At 42.6% G+C, this 18,121-nt stretch overlaps 1 protein-coding gene across 1 annotated transcript in view; it reads right to left on the bottom strand.

Moving 5' to 3' along the window:
* The window catches only part of SPIDR (scaffold protein involved in DNA repair), a 761,161-nt gene that overhangs the window by 176,313 nt on the left and 566,727 nt on the right, over positions 1-18,121 (bottom strand). The window lies entirely within an intron of this gene.

The raw sequence follows: 18,121 nt of genomic DNA, 5'->3' as shown, positions 1-18,121 counted from the left end.
GAATTTTGGCCAAAAAGCCATACCTCTGACACGGAAACAAGGCTAAGCAACTAAAATATGCACAAAAACCTAGGAACTGGTGTGCAGAAAAATGACAGCAGGTGATCTGGACTGATGAGTCAAAATTTGAAATATTTGTCTGTAGCAGGAGGCAGTTTTTCCGCTGAAGGGCTGGAGAATAGTACAAGAATGACTGTCTGCAGGCAACAGTGAAGCATGTTGGTGGTTCCTTACAGGTTTGGGGCTGCATTTCTGCAAAGTTGGAGATTTGGTCAGGATCAACTTGTCCTCAATGCTGAGAAATACAGCCAAACATACTGACAATGTCATTAGGCACTATCTTCAGCGTAAAGAACAAAGAGTCCTGGAAGTGACTCTTGGCGTCAGAGCCCTGATCTTAACATCATTGAGCCGGTCTGGGATTGCATGAAAAGACATAAGGATTTGAGGCAGTCTACATCCACAGAAGATCTGTGGTTAGTTCTCCAAGATGTTTGGAACAACCTACATGACGAGTTCCTTTAAAAAGTGTGTGCATGTGTACCTAGAAGAACTGATGTTGGTTTGAAGCCAAAAGGGGGGTCACACAAAATACTGATGTGATTTTGATTTTTCTTCTGTTCATTTACTTTCCATTTTGTTGGCAATTATCATATCATACAATTCTTCTAGCAAACGCTTCACAAAGAGAATTCTGTGAAGAGCACAAATAAACATTTTAAAGGGTATTTGTAAATTACCTCAGAAGAAGAGGGGTAAAGTAGTAAAAATAAAGAACTAAAATATTGTGGTATTATGCACACCCTCTTATAACTAGGCATGTAGTTGTGTTCAAAATTAAGCAATCACATTCAAACTATGCTAAATAGGAGTCAGTACACACCTGTCAATATTTAAAGTGCCTCTGATTAACCCCAAATAAAGTTCTGCTGTTCTAGTAGGTCTTTCCTGACATTTTCTTAGTCACATCCTACAGCAAAAGCCATAGTCCACAGAAAGTTTCCAAAGCATCAGCGGGATCTCACTGTTAAATGGTATCAGTCAGGAGAAGAGTACAAAAGAATTTCCAAGGCATTAGCTATATGATGGAACACAGTGAAGAAAGACATCATCAAGTGAATAAAATATGGCACAACAGTGACATTACCAAGAAATGGACGTCTCTCCAAAAATGATAAAAAGACAAGAAGAAAACTGATCAGGGAGGCCAAGAGGCCCACAGCAACATTAAAGGAGCTGCAGGAATATCTGGCAAGTACTGGCTGTGTGGTACATGTGACAACAATCTCCTGTATTCTTCATATGTCTGGGCTATGGGGTAGAGTGGCAAGACGGAAGCCTTTTCCTTATCTTTTTTGTGATCCGATGACGCCACTGTTGATTTTTCGAAATTAGGCCAACCAAGCCTTTTTTTCGTGGCTGGGAATCTTCTTTTCTTTACGGGAATTTTCTTTTCTTGAACATGTGCATTCCTTTTTCTATAACCTCTCTCACACGATTCTCCCATCGATTAGAAAATCATGTATGATTATTCAAATTTGATTGCCGCACGAAAATCGGCTGTTGCTGCAGCCCACTAATGGTACAAAATTCGAACGAAAATTCTTAGGCCCCGTACTGACGAGCGGACAGTCCGATGAAAACGGTCCGCCAGACCGTTTTCATCGGACATGTCTGCTCGGAGATTTCGGTCTGATGGTTGTACACACCATCAAACCGAAATCCGCGCGGACAGACAGCGCGGTGACGTGGCCGCGCCGTGACCGAACATGTCCGATGGACAGGCTTCCAGCGGACAGGTTTCTTAGCATGCTAAGAAACATTTGTCCGCTGGAAACCTGTCCGATCCGCCGGACATTTGTCCGGTCGGCCGTACACACGACCGAACATGTCTGCTGAAACTGGTCAGCGGACCAGTTTCAGCAGACATGTTCGGTCGTGTGTACGAGGCCTTAGATACGTTTTTCGAACGAAAATTATTTAAAAATTCGACCCGTGTATGGCCAGGCATTATTTAAGGTAGAGGGTTTATGAACAGTTCAAATTACCAGTCAATATTGGCACAAAACCGTCAGGCCTCGTACACATGTCCGAGGAACTCGACGGGCAAAACTCATCGTTTTGCTCGTCGAGTTCTGTGTGAAGCCGCCGAGGATCTCGGCGAGACAACTTTTCTCATTGAACAACGAAGAAATAGAGAACATGTTCTCCATTTGGCTCAACGAGGAACTCGTCGGCTTCCTCGGCCGAAAGTGTACACACGGCCGAGTTTCTCGGCAGAATTCAGCTCCGATCGAGTTTCTGGCTGAATTCTGCCGAGAAACTCGGTCGTGTGTACGGGGCCTCAGGCTTCTGCTAGAAAGCTGAACATGAACTTCATATTTCAGCATCACAATGACCCAAAGCATACATCCAAATCAAGGAATGGCTTCACTAGAAGATTAAATATGTCAAGGGCATCTCCTGTGCACAGCCCTCTTCAGATCACCCCACAGATTCCCAATCATATTCTTTAGAGTGTTTTTGCAAAGAGTGAGAAAATATTGCCAAATCAAGATTTGCCATGCTGATAGACTCATACCCAAAAAGTGTTGTAATAAAATTAAAAGTTGTACAGTTTATAGGTCACATTAAAGGTGGAAAATGTTCTGACATCACAGAAAAACTGACATTTTAACAGGGGTGTGTAGACTTTTTATATCTGCTGTGTGTCTGTGTGTATATATATATATATATATATATATATATATATATATATATATATATATATATATATATATATACACACAAATGTAATATAGTCCTGGAAGCATTCAGATCTAAAAGATGTTAGGGATTTAAGAAATAGCACGCTGGGGAGATCCCTGCATCCACATAACTTGTGTGAAAGCGTGGATCCGAGTTTTTTTTCATTAAAGAACAAAAAAAAATAAAAACTCTGGGCCAGATTCAGAAAGAGATACGACGGCGTATCTCCTGATACGCCGTCGTATCTCTGAGTGCGCTCGGTCGTATCTATGCGCCTGATTCATAGAATCAGTTACGCATAGAAATCCCTAAGATCCGACCAGTGTAAGTGTCTTACACCGTCGTATCTTAGGCTGCAATTTCACGCTGGCCGCTAGGTGGCGCTTCCATTTGCAAATTAGTATTTACGTTGATTCAGAAACGAACGACCGCCCGGCGCTTTTTTTTACGTTGTTTGCGTTCGGCTTTTTCCGGCGTAAAGTTACCCCTGCTATATGAGGGGTATATGCGGCGTATCCCATGTTAAGTATGGCCGTCGTTCCCGCGCCGAGTTTTGAATTTTTTACGTCGTTTGCGTAAGTCGTTTGCGAATACGGCTGGACGTAATTTACGTTCACGTCGAAAAGCAATGGCGTTTTGCGGCGGATTTTCGAGCATGCGCACTGGGATGTTTTCACGAACGGCGCATGCGCCGTAAAAAAAAACGTCAAATACGCGGGGTCAAGGCAAATTTAAGTAAAACACGCCCCCTACATCCCCATTTGAATTACGCGGCCTTACGCCACAACACATACGTTACGCCGCCGTAACTAATGGCACAAGTTCTTTCTGAATAAAGAACTCACGCCCAAAGTTAGAGCGGCGTAACGTATCGGAGATACGCTACGCCGGCCGGACAGATACGCTCAGGTATCTGAATCCGGCCCTCTGTGTTTATACCCTGTTCAGGTCAAAACATAAGATTTAAATATACACATAGGCCCGGATTCACAAAGCACTTGCACCGACGTATCTCGAGATACGCCACGTAAGTGCAAATATGCGCTGTCGTATCTGTGCGCCGTGCCCACAAAACTAGATACGCCTGAAAATAGGCTTCATCCGACCGACGTAACTTGTCTTCGCCGGCGTATCGTGGGCGCATATTTAGGCTGGGCGCATTTGCCGCTCCCATTGATTTTCTAGGCACATATGCAAATGAGGGAGATGCGCCCGGCGCATAATATACGCGGTTTGCATAAGTCGTACGTCCGGCGTAAAGTTATTCCCCATATATGAGGCGCAACCCATGCAAAGGTATGGACCAGGGAACACAAGCCGTTGTATTTAACGTTGTTTACGTTGTACGTGAATATGGCTGGGCGTAGGTTACGTTCACGCCGTAGGCAGTGATCCGTCGTATCTTAGGCATTCGTTCCGACATGATTCTGAGCATGCGCACTGGGATGGTCCACGGGACGGCGCATGCGCCGTTCGTTATTCATATCTATCTGGCGCTTGGCCCATCATTTGATGGGGTCACGCCTCATTAGCATGGCTCACGCCCACTTCCACTTACGACGACTTACGCCTAAGAAACCCAGCGCAGATTTGGCAGCACTGGCTTTGTGAATCCAGTGCTTGCCTCTCTGTGCTGCGCCGGCGTAGCGTAAAAAAAGATACGCTACAACGGCATAAATATGCGCCGATGTATGTGAATCCGAGCCATACTGTAGGATTTTCATGGGGGCTTTAAAAAAGGCAATGCAGCCATATGAAAATCTTAAATTATTACTGCTTTTTATTTTGAAACAGCAAAAATACCAGAAAAAAGTTGCATATTAAGATCCCCGATTGGAAGAACTGTAAAAAAACAAAAAAAACAAAAACAAAAAAAAAAATGGTTTGTTCACAAAATAAAACATATTTTTACGGAGACATTAGGACGCTTTGTGCTACCTCATGCTAATGTGAGTTTAGACTTGCTCAATTAACACAGGCTGGAGTACATATGCAATGAGGATCAGTGTCAGTGTGTGCAATTTTTATCATGCTGTAAAGCTGTGGAATCCAATTCCAAAAGAATGTGTTAGTTATCAGAATTTAGCTTGCTACCTCGATAAAAGATAGAGTGCAAAATAGCTGAGGAATCTTGTGAATATCTTACAACATAAAATGTACTGTTTTGGCAGTGTTTTACTAACCACATTCTTGAACATTATAATGTAAACAAAAGCAGCGAGTGAACCCTTTACAACATGTTACAAGTTATACTGTAATATTTACATAATTTGGGGTTTTATTTTTGCCAAGAATTTTTTTCTGTAACATCCTATAATATGCACAATCAAACCTGAACCTATTATTTTTCATTAACCACCCAAGTACCGGACACTTTCAGGAAATATAGCTTAGTGTAGTGTCACCTATAGCAGTCCCCATTCCTATAAATCAAGCAAGCCTAGCCTACTCGTATGTGGTTGCCCCAGGAACGCCATGTTCACTGGCCAGGAAATACATAAGGCTAAACAAAAAATTCCTGTGGTTCCAGGAGTGCAGTTGTCCACAGGGGATGGTTGGGACTGGTGTCTCACAGAAACGTAGTCAGCAGAATGTGCAAATGGGTCAGTTCAGGGGCAGGCAGAGACATGGTCAGCACACAGTCAAAGGATCGGTCCAGGCAACAGGCAGAAATGTGGTCAATAAACAGGCCAGGATTAGCACAGGCGGCAGGCAGAGGCAACACTGCAGTGGTTCTAAGGAACACTGTTGCTGGAATACACAATTTTTTTGTAAAATCTTTATTTGTGAACGGCAAAGTAGTACATCACAACACAAGTTGTCATACGCATTTACAGCAAACAGTATGCCAATCATTTTTCTAAATAATATAAAAACAGATAGAACACAGAGAACAAATAAACAGACAATCACATCATCACTCAATGTCCTAATGGGCATAAATTAGACTCGGAAACCAGGTAGCGAGCCGGAGGTGGGGTCTCCCCTTTCTTACAAAACAAAGAAAACATCATAGCAGAAAAACAGAAAGGGGGGAGGGGGGAGTCTCTCCTAACTTCCCTCCTCTGAATAAAGGTGGGTGTCCTCGGAGGAGTGAGGACTTGAAGTCAAGCCAGCCAGTCGTCTGAACGGCAGTTAAAGCACTAGGTAATGTGCAGATTGGGGGGTAAATCGGCCAGGCGGGCAGGAATACAATCTTCTGAAGACACTGGGACTGGTGTAGTGGTGGTCAGGAAAACTGTTGCTTGTGGCTCTGGTCTGGTGTGGTGGCAATCAGGTACACCAATTATAGCTACACTGGTCTGGCAACACTGTGGCTGGTGTAGTGGTAATTGGAGAACTGTGTCTGGCTAGTTCAAACATGAGGTTTGGGGGGGGGGCAATAAAGCCTTGCTTTTGAGCCACGGCTTTATCAACCCTCAATCGCTACCCCCTTCAACTGCAGAGGCAACAACTGAGGGTGTACAACCTGCCATGACAGAGAAGTTTGGCTTTGCAGCTGTGGCAGGAGTTATAATCCATACTTCATATTACCATCGCACACTTTCCTGGGTCTGCTCTTGGGTTTGGGTGCTTGTAGCAACAACCAGCTGGATACTGTAACACGTTACAGTAGAAATATTTGCCAGCACACCATGGAACAATGTAAATAGCGTCCAAACTGATGTTTTATTGCATAATCACAACACAAAGAGAATGCAACATTTCGGAGCCGCGCAGGGCCCCTTCGTCACATGCCTGATGAAGGGGTCCTGCGCGGCTCCGAAACGTTGCACTCTCTTTGTGTTGTGATCATGCAATAAAACATCCGTTTGGACACTATTTATGTCGTTCCATGGTGTGCTGGCAAATATTTCTACAGGAATTATAATCCTGTACGTCCGCCGATCATGACCCATTTAAGTGAATGGAGTTGCTTGTGCGGGGTCCAAAGTGATACCTTAACGATTTAAAATAAAATAACAAAAACACGCTATATGTATTTGCTCAGGTGCAATGGTTTGCACAGACCAGCCCCGATCCTTCTTTTCTTCCATCCCCTGCTGGCACTCCTAGCTCTTCCCCCTGCAAAGTGCCTCCATAGCAAGCGGCTTGCTATGGGGCCACTTGTGCTTGCTCGCTCCCGAGCCCCACTTTATTGACACACAGCCGGTCCCTTCTCACTGGCTGTGACTGACATCAGAGGGAGCTAATGAGCAAAAGAAAGGTACAAGAGGTAAAGGTAAAATGATTGGTGGGTCCTTGACAGTCTTAAAAGGTGCTTGTGAAGTGCAACCGGGAAAAAGATTTGGGTAGGTTTGTTTAGAACTCCAGAAAAGGTTAAAGGAAAATATGGAGGTAGGTAGGAGTGTGCCCATATTTAAAGTGGTTATAACCCTAAAAAAATGCTTCTGTTCCATTAAAGCATGATCTATAGCAATCCTGCTTGTTCCATGTAATTTATCCATTTCTACGTTGTAAAATACTTGGTTGGTCCTGCCTGTTCCTGTGTACTGACCACAATAATCATGGCTGTTGATCCAGGATACCGTGGTCAATTTACTTCCTTCTGTCACCCCCCCCCCTGTCATCTCTGTAGTCTGTGTAGTGAGAGCCGATCTCCTCTCTGCCGCTATTCCAGTAAAGTAATGTATATAGAACACTTGCATCCCCTCTGTTTTCTGAAGATATAAAGTACAGTATGTCAGTTTTTCTTTAAATTATAATCCTAAATACCTTCTTGGGCGGCGATGCTGTGTGGTCATCTGACCTCCCTCTGCTGACCGCCTAATGTCAGAAGGTAATCTCAGCTTCTCCCGCTGTTCTCCTTAGATCGGGGAAGGAGAGTGGAGGGGTATTATTTGACCACACAGCAAAGCCCTGCAAGAAAGTATTTAGAATTGTAATTTAAAAAGAAACCTGACATACTGTGCTTTAAATCTTCATAAAACAGAGGGGATGCCAGTGTTTTTTATATTAACAACCACTTTAAGTAATGGTTGGCACAGAGGTGCCACAGAAAGGGGTATGTGCTTATGTGTTTCAACCTCTGGCTTAAAATAGGGGAGGGGGGATATGTGGCTGTACTGCACTTTGCCACAGAGTCCAAAAAAATATAATGCAATCTAGGGTTCTCACCCATGCAGGTTGAGAGGCTCTGGCATCTGGATCTTTTTCGAGTGGAGAAAACTAAAAATTTGCAGTTTTATACAGGATTAATAACTTTTAGGCTGGGTCTAGAAAGTCTGGGGGCTTTGTAGAGGCAGGGATGAAGCCTTTAACCCGGGGTCCAGATTTTGGGGGTAACCAGCATTCTAGCATAGGAGCCAACTATGTTTCAGGGTTCCACACTCCCAAGGAGGCCATTGTGCTCCCAGGTAGCAGCAGATGCCTGGACAAGTACCCCGACCAAAACCTGACATTACATTTGCCGCAGAAGCTGCATGAACACCAATGTGTTCTGGATTGAGGGTCTGCATTCTAGGCTAAGAGCTGTGCAGTCCGAGGTGAGCTGTTGTATACCCAGGAGGCTGTCTTTTTTTTTTTATGCTATAAAAAGCTTAAAACCCTTTGTGGTAATTCTGATTAAGTAGCAAGGAACATAAATGTTTTAATAAAAATTGTCAAAAGAAGCCCTGAAGCAGACTCCAGTGGTTGGACTGAAGTGCAAGCAAAGTACTATGGTAGAGCCGAGTTCCCCCCTGGATAAACATAAGTAGTGGGTTGATCTGCTCCTACCACCGGCTGCGACTGGAAACGTGGCAGCTGATGATGCTCCATCAGTTACCAGTGCTCAGCAATGTGGGGTTTAAACATGTCACAGCCCTCACTTACCAAACAGCATGTTCTGTAGCCGAGTAGAAGGGATTTTGAGGGAGACAAAACCCCAACAGATCTTCACCAACCCCAATGTTCCCTAATGGATCGTCAGGGTCATGGTCAAGCCAGATAGCAATGGTATAGTACAGTACCTGTATAGCAACCTGCTAGCGAAGTTGCACTATGTGCCAAGGTAAGTGCCTGTACATAGGATCTAGGGCTGAAAACAACATTACAGGTTGGCCCTGCATAATCTTTCAGGAGGGTTCCGTGTATGTATAATTTACTACTCCACCAACTCTCAATGATCTGCTATGTAACAAAACACAAACATACACCAATATCTTGATAAACTGGAATAAATTATTTGTGTAAATGATATTTATGTCAAAGAACCTGTCCCAATACCCCAGCAACCAATTTTTATAAAAAAAATTAAATCAAATACATTTCTTATCTTTTACCACAAAAGAACATTTAGGTGATATTACATGAAAATTATAAAGTATTGTCTATTACTATACTCATTGAAGGCAATCAAGTCCCATAACTCAGGATTTTTGAGCATTTTCAGAGTGCAACGGTGTCTCATAAGTCAAGTGCACTGCTCTCCTTATGTATGCAATTAAAAGGTATTGTAGTATTCGATGAGACCAAAGGCTACAGAAAGTGCAGGGTATATGTTTGTAGGTCAAAATCTATGAAGGTTAAAATATTTACAACTCAAAAAATATAGTTGTACTACCAGCTCTTGTGAATAAGTGCTGTAATTTAACCACTTGCCGCCCACCAATGACAAATTGACGTTGACAAAGTGGTTGTAGAATCCTGACTGGACGTCATATGACGTCCTCAGGATTTTGAGCCACTGTGCGCCCCCGGGGGCGCGCATCGCGACGATCGTTGCAGGGTGTCAGTCTGACACCCCGCAACACCGATCAAGGTAAAGAGTCTCTCACGGAGACTCTTTACCACGTGATCAGCCGTGTCCAATCATGGCTGATCACGATGTAAACAGGAAAAGCCAGTAATCGGCTTTTCCTCACTCGCGTCTGTCAGACGCGAGTAGAGGAGAGCCGATCGGCTGCTCCTGTGACAGGGGGGGGTTTGTGCTGTTCGATTATAAGCACAGCCCCCCGAGGATGCCCACTGGACCACCAGGGTTGCCCACTAGACCACCAGGGATGCCCACTAGACCACCAGGGATGCCCACTAGACCACCAGGGATGCCCACTAGACCACCAGGGATGCCCACTAGACCACCAGGGATGCAAAAAAAAAGTATGCCACCCTAGACCACCAGGGATGAGAAGGACACAAAAAATGGATGCCAATCAGTGCCGCAATGGATGCCAATCAGTGCCCACAATGGGCATCACTGATTGGCAGGCATTGTTTGGCACTGATTGGCATCCATTAGTACAACACATACGATAGTGCCCACCCGTGCCACCTATCAGTGCCCATCCGTGCCGCCTATCTGTGCTCATCTGTGCCACCTATCCGTGTCGCCTATCCAAGCCCATCCATGCCGCCTATCCGTGCCGCCTATCAGTGCCCATCTGTGCCGCCCATCAGTGCCGCATATTAGTGCCCATCAATGCCATCACATCAGTGCCACCTCATTGGTGCCCATCAGTGCCGCCTTATCAGTGCCCGTCAGTGCAGTACCATCAGTGCCCATCAGTGAAGGAGAAAACGTACTAATTTACAATGTTTTATAACAGAAACAAAAAAAAATGTTTTTCCAAAATTTTGGTCATTTTCTTATTTTTTTGCAGAAAATAAAAATCCCAGAGGTGATCAAATACCACCAAAAGAAAGCTCTATTTGTGGGTACAAAATGATAAAAATGTTGTTTGGGTACAGTGTAGCATGACCGCGCAATTGTCATTCAAAGTGCAACAGCGCTGAAATCTAAAAATTGGTCTGGGCAGGAAGGTGTATAAGTGCCCAGTATGGAAGTGGTTAAACATCTGTAGAAAATTACATACATTATGAAGACTCCTTTTGAGGCACAGACATCTGCAATTTACAGTTACAGGGAACAATAAAAATGACTCTACACTGATATCACTCCCACCTCACTTTAAATTTGTCTTCTGAAAAGTATGCTTGCTTTTAATATTTCCAATGTATGCTATAAAGTTATGATCTGCCTGTCATAAAGAGTGTAAAAAAAAAACAACATAGATCCACCTTTAACCCATTTGCTTACCTTACGGACCTGTTTGTGCATTTTTTTTTCACATGAGCGCACATTTTAGGGCTCTTTCACACGGGGGGGATCAGTGATGATCCGCCCCGTGAACCTCTGCTTGCTGGCAGATCACAGGGCGGTCCCAGGATCACAGGGTTTTCCTCCGTCTGCAGAATCGGAGGATTGCAGAACCGGGTGAGATCGGGTGTCAGCGGATGTTTATCCGCTGACACCCGCAATCTAATAGGGACCAATGTATGTCCCTTTTTCATCCGTACACGGATGGATGACAAAGCGGACATACGGTCTGCCCGTGTGAAAGAGCCCTTCGGCTTCATGTACAAGGGACCTTTTTACACCCTCTCCTAATTAATTTAACTCGACAGATAGTAACCAATGTTTAAAATATCCGTGTTGCCATGTTTACATGCTGTGTTTAAAAGTTTTGTTTAAATGGGCGAAAATGAAAAATGTGTGTAAACAAAACGTGGCTTAATGCGAGTTACTGCATTTAGATGCGTTTGGCGCTTAAAATGCCTGTAAACTCAGCTTCTGAACGCATTTTTTAGCATTCTAAAAAATGCCTCTAAACTCAACTGCCTAGAAACTACTGTAAACTACCCTGCGTACATGGACAGATAAGATAACATAGAGGAGCATTCAGGGGCAACTGAAAAAAAAACCCACCCAACTGCTCCTAAACGTCTGTTTAGCAGCAGCAGTGCACATGAGGCCTTAGGCCTGAGGATTACTTAAAATTCTCAAAACATTACATATTTTCTGAAAGCAGAGGTCAAGCTTGATTAACTTCTCGACAACTCTGAACCCGGTAGTGATCAGAGCTTGTCACTTCTGTGAGGATTCTACTTACGGGAGATCGGAATGAGCCCTGAGGATATTGGGTATGTCAAGCTGGGGAAATGGTGCATTACCACATGCATGGAAGTGATCGGGCAGCTTTACAGCCACCTGAATTACTTCCACAAGACGTTGCCTGATAACATTTGGGGCTCATACACACTGCAGCTATAAAAAAAATGATTTTACAGGCATCTGAGTTTTATTTCAGCTTGAAGAAGCCTGTGCTTTCTTGTGCTCTTACGCAGCACGTTTTTATTGAGCTTCTTTGAGCATAAGATTGTTTTTCTTTTTAAAACCCTCTCCTCAGCAAATTTTTCCTATTTTTTGTGCATTTTTGAGCATCTTTGAGCTTTTTCACGCTTTTTGGGCACTTGGGTCATTTTTTCTGCTCGAAAGCTCCTCTCAAAAACATGAGTTTAGTGGGTGGTTTTTACTGCCTGCAAGAGAATATTCCTGTAAACTCTTGAAAAAGCCATACTGTGCATGGACAAATTGGCTAACATGAAGGATTGTTTTCGGGCAGAAAAAAATGTAGCTCAAAAAAGCTCTGTAGGAGCAACTTCTATGAGCTTCTTTGAGATGCAGTGCGCAATGAGCCTTTGATTTTGTGGTAATTTCAGAGACTTGGTTCAATAGCTCTCATGATTGGCTGGCAACGATTCAAGGGCATTCCCTATATCGCAGAGATACAAAGGGTGAAAAAAGGGGGGGGGGTATTCCTGTATATCAGAAATTATGTACAAGTGAATGTGATGGACAACATCACTAATGGAGCAAGGGAAGAGGAGAAATACTTATGGGTACAGCTACAAGGGGAGGAAACCAAGGTTGAAAGTAATACTGGGAGTATGCTATAGGCCACCTAACCAAGGGAGGAGGGGGGGCGGACCTCCTATCACAGTTTGTAATGGCAAGGATGAGAAGCATCATTATAATGGGGGGATTTCAATTATCCAGAAATAGACTGGGCGGACAGAACCGCACATTTGGCTAAGGCTCGCTATTTCCTAAATGTCGTACAGGACAATTTTATGAGTCAGATGGTAATTGCACCAACAAGAAACAATGCATTACTAGAGCTACCGGTTACTAAAAATACAGACCTGATTGCGGATGTAGAAATACAGGGCAATTTAGGAAACAGCGACCATGGGTCAATTAGTTTCAGTATAAATCACACAAATAGGAAACAAAAGGATCCCAATGTGAAATAAATTTAAAAGAGCTAATAAAAGTCCTGGGTGGCTTAACTCCAATGTAAAAATTTATATAAAAGCAAAAGAGAAGGCCTTCAAAAAATACAAGGCAGAAGGATCCTCATCAGCATTCCAACTTTACAAAGAATGCAACAAGAAATGTAAGGGTACAATCAGGGCAGCTAAGATAGAACACAAATGACAATGAGCAGAGTAAAAAAACAAATCCCAAGGAATTTATAGTATAAAAATTGTAAAAGAGGGGTGGTCAGATAATATTGGTCCCATTAAGAATGATGAAGGAAATATGGTTACCAAGGATGGAGACATGGCAAAGGTAGTCATGTTATTCTTCTCCTGAGTCTTCATGAGAGAAACCAGGGGCTTTAGTAACCAAAACTGCAATGTTTATCCTCATGACACGTCAAAGGAAGCACACTCATGGCTAACAGGGGGTGCATTAATAAGTCACTGAGACCAGATGGCTTGCACCCGAAGGTCCTTTTAGAACTCAGTCAAGTAATTGCCAGACCATTGTTCCTAATTTTTAAGAACAGTCTACTGACTGGTATGGTACCAGCAGATTGGAGAAAAGCCAATGTAGCACCTATATTTAAAAAAGGACCAATATATATACCTGGGAATTACAGACCAGTTAGCCTAACCTTAATAGTTTGCAAGCTCTTGGAGGGATGATAAGGGACTATATTAAGGCTGCAACCAACAATTATTTTCATAATCGATTAGTTGGCCGATTATTGTTTTGAATAATTAATTGGTTAATAACCTTAAAATGTGTGGTGTATAATTTAGTTAATATATCAAGTTTAAAAAAAGGCAATTTATTCTTAAATATCTCTACGAAGTGGTAAATATAAATAACCAATTATATGGTTAGGGAGTAAAATCTCTAATCCACTCTGGGAATAACAGACAGAAGAGATATACTGTATATACTAAAAAATAAAAGAATGGTGGGATTGTTTCCAGATCCAATTGAAAATGACTCACAATCCCATGAATAGAGACAAATAAAAAAAAGGAGAACAATTATGGGAGAGAGAAACACTCTTCCAAATTTAGGGATTTTTAAGTGAGAAATGTCAATTGTTGTAATAAGGCAAGTACACCAAACACAGAAGGTTTACAAATTTATCAAAAGTTTTAATATATATAGTTCATAAAAACAATTGTAGACATGAATTGAACCACAATAGTTACAAAAAGCGGAATAAAATATAGTATGCAGGTTGCCAACAAGTTTCGCACTTTGGTGCTTCGTCAGGGCTTTGCAACTTTTTCTTTTTGAGTTAAGTGGTCTGTGTGTGACATAAAGATACGCCATTAATACACAATTGATACATTACGTTACATTATACAATTTTTGTCAAGAAGAACATGATATCTGTGTGCTCACCAATTCTGTTAGTGACTGAACCAAACATGTCACTAACAGAATTGGTGAGCACACAGATCTGTTCTTCTTGACAAAAATGGTATAATGTAACGTAATGTATTAACTAATTGTGTATTAATGGCGTATATTTATGTCACACACAGACCACTTAACTCAGTGGTTCTCAACCTTTCAGGTGCCGTGACGCCTTGATAAAATTTCCCAAGTTGTGGGGACCCCTAACAGTAAAATTATTTTCGTAGCGTGGGTTGTCAGCACCCAAGGCAAGACAAGTAATTTGCGCCCCTAATAAGTAATTTGCTGGGGGGAGTTCTGATCAGCCAACTTAGGTGCTCTTGATCCAGGTCATCTGCTGATCTGAGAACTGTAGTGGGGACTTTTAATGGGGACTATATTCACAGTTAGGCCGGGTACTAACGAGCAAACATGTACGATGAAACCGGTCCGTCGGACCGTTTTCACCGTACATGTCTGCCAGAGGGCTTCTGTACGATGGCTGTACTAACCATCGTACAGAAGTCCGCGCGTAAACAATACGCGGGGCGTGTCCGCGTCGTCGCCGCGACGATGACGCGGCGACGTGGGCGGGCCTGCCATTTAAAGGCTTCCACGCATGCGTCTAAGTCATTCGACGCATGCGAGGGACGGCGGGCGCTCGGACATGTACGGTAGGTCTGTACTGACGATCGTACATGTCCGAGCGGGCAGGATTCCAGCGGACGGTTTTAAAACACGTCCAGGAATATTTGTCTGCTGGGAAAAGGCCCGGCGGGCAAATGTTTGCTGGAATTCAGCCCGCTCGCGCCTACACACGACCAAACATGTATGCTGAAACTGGTCCGCGGACCAGTTTCAGCATACATGTTTGGTCGTGTGTACGGGGCCTAAGTGTTACTCACTGTGTCTCCGACTTTGTGGTGTCTCGTAGCAGTGACACCTCTACTGAAATCAGGAGGGTCTCCTCCAGCCCCTCCCACTTCACATTTATCACCAGTCAGCTGACCTCTAGTCTCTGTCCCCCAGCCATGCCGTGAACTGAATGGGCACGCAAAAAGGCTGGGAAAGAGGTGGCGGTGTAGTGTCACAGTCTGCTGCCTATCGTAGAATGCTGCGGAAGTCACGTGGCGGCCAACTGCGCATGCGATATGCGTTCCAAACGCAAGTGCGATGAGTTCCAATAGATTTACGACAGTACACACCAGCGAACCCGGCATTCAGGGCGACGTGGATTTAGAGGAAAGTGGCTCCGCTCGCTCGGCCTCCTGGCTCTTTTTTTAACATCCTCCAATCCACGGGGATGTTAAGGAAAGAGCCTGGATGCCGACCGAGGTTTCACTGGTGTGTACTGTCGTGAATCCATTGGAACGCATTGCATTTGCGTTTGGAATGCATGCGCAGTTGGCCGCCACGTGACTTCCGGAGCATTCTACGATAGGCAGCAGAATGTGACAATACACCGGCTTCAGGAACAGCCCAGGATTTGGTGACCCCTGGCAAATTGTAATTCGACCCCCAAAGGGGTCCCGACCCCCAGGTTGAGAACCACTGACTTAACTCAAAAAGAAAAAGTTGCAAAGCCCTGACGAAGCACCAAAGTGTGAAACTTGTTGGCAGCCTGCATACTATATTTTATTCCGCTTTTTGTAACTATTGTGGTTCAATTCATGTTTACAATTGTTTTTATGAACTATATATAGTAAAACTTTTGATAAATTTGTAAACCTTCTTTGTTTGGTGTACTTACCTTATTACAACAATTGACATTTCTCACTTAAAAATCCCTACATTTGTAAGAGGGTTTCTCTCTCCCATAATTGTTCTCCTTTTTTTTATACTGTATATACTATTAGAGGGTGAACTTGGTAAATATCATCAGACTCAGAGATCACATTTTTTTATTTAAAGAAAAGAAAAGTTAGACTGTTTTGCAAATTTTCAAACAGAACTCTAATATATCATATGGTGGCCATACAACAATGTCTTCCTTCACAATAAATACATTTTAAGAACGTTTGTTTGATTTTCTAATCATTAGTGGGGTGAAATCCACGTTCCTTTTCAACCACAGTGATGGGAAAATTTAGAAATAGAAAACTTCTTGGTGAAAGGAATTTTCAGACAGTGTATGTGGTTTTTGTTCAGAAATTATATTCATTTTAAAACTGAATGTTAAAAGCTTTTTGGTATTAATATAATATTAACAGTAGTGATTATTTGCAAATTTTGTACTATAGAGGGCTAATTTTAGTTTGTTAACCCCATTATGTCACTGGCGATTAATCGATTATGAAAATAGTAATTAAATGTGAAATTAATTGATTGTCAATTAATCGATTAGTTGTTTTGGCCCTATACTATATACAAGATTTTTTTTTTTTAATAAATCTTTTTATTGGATTTCTTAAACAAAAACAAAACAAGACGAAACACATCATACACATTAAATCTAAAATATATTAATACAATACCACTATCCCATCACCTTGCATAGCAAACAAAATAAAGGAAAATTATAATGGTTATCACTATTACCATAATTTCTTAGCCCAGATATCCCATATAGGGAGCATCCCTTCTATGCATCATTACCTCCATCTATATTAGATGTCGTGTACGATTTGTCCAACCACTTTGCCCAAACTTTATATTTACTAGGATGACCCCTATTCCTATAAGTATCTCTATACAATTGAAGATTATTATTTATCAATTGTTTCCAATATATAAGTGTAGGAGGATGAGATTTCTTCCAATGTAACGCAATAGCCTTCCTTGCGTAGAATAATGTATTAATAAATATTTGCTCGGTCACTATAGGGGTAATATCCTCTACCAAGCACAACAGACAAACTGACATTAAAAACGGCAAAGAAGCAGAGGTTATAGAATTTAATAGATCCACTACCTCCACCCTAGAATTTAACTATATATGGGCAGGACCAGAAGATGTGTGTGAAATCCCCTTGAGATGCTCCACACCTCCAACACTTAGAGCAGGGATATGCAATTAGCGGACCTCCAGATGTTGCAAAACTACAATTCCCATCATGCCTCTGCCTCTGGGTGTCATGCTTGTGGCTGTCAGAGTCTTGCTATGCCTCATGGGACTTGTAGTTCTGCAACAGCTGGAGGTCCGCTAATTGCATATCCCTGACTTAGAGCAACAAGCAGGATTTATCTTTTGAAGACTATAGGGCGTAATATATGCTCTGTGTACCAGTTTAAATTGGATAACACGATCCCTCAGGGAAACAAGAGATCTCAAAAGGGAAATCCCACACACAACTCTAGTCCTCCATATTCAGGTCTGGTATATCATGCATCCACCTAGCTTGAAGACTCTCTAATGGCAGGATATAAATTAAAATAAGATGGGAATAAAGTCCTGAGGTAGGCTTATCCAGACCTAAGTACTAACTCCAAGGTAGATTGTATCCTCATTAAGGTATCCTGTGGAAACTGTGCATGGAAAATATGTGAAAGATGGTAAGGGCTCACCTTTTGTCCTGTGGCACCAATTAACAAATTTGAAGTCATCAAGGACACACCTCTTTTTATACGAAACGTATTGCTAAAAAGACTATTTATTATTAACAATAAATCCCTTGTTATGGATTAATTCTGTGTAAGGGATTGTAGGGCCTTTGTTTCGCTGTGTGTCAAATTACCCTTAAACCTGTGGGATATTTAAAGCTCTTGTATATCTTTGATAACCAATTTAAGAAAGGTGGCTGCATTGTAATTCGAAATTGGTGCAGGGTAAAGTGTTGATTTATTTCTGAGGTCACCTACAAGCAGGGCCGCTGATAAGCCAGTACAACTGGCCCTGTTGTAGCGGGCCCCGGCCAGCAGGGGCCCGGATGGCAACCCCCTTTAAAAAATGTTTAATTTTTTTTAGGG

The sequence above is a fragment of the Rana temporaria genome, chromosome 5 (assembly GCF_905171775.1).
Source record: "Rana temporaria chromosome 5, aRanTem1.1, whole genome shotgun sequence".
Taxonomy (NCBI): Eukaryota; Metazoa; Chordata; class Amphibia; order Anura; family Ranidae; genus Rana; species Rana temporaria.
The sequence above is the reverse complement of the archived record's forward strand: the minus strand, read 5'-3'. Positions and strand labels throughout refer to the sequence as shown.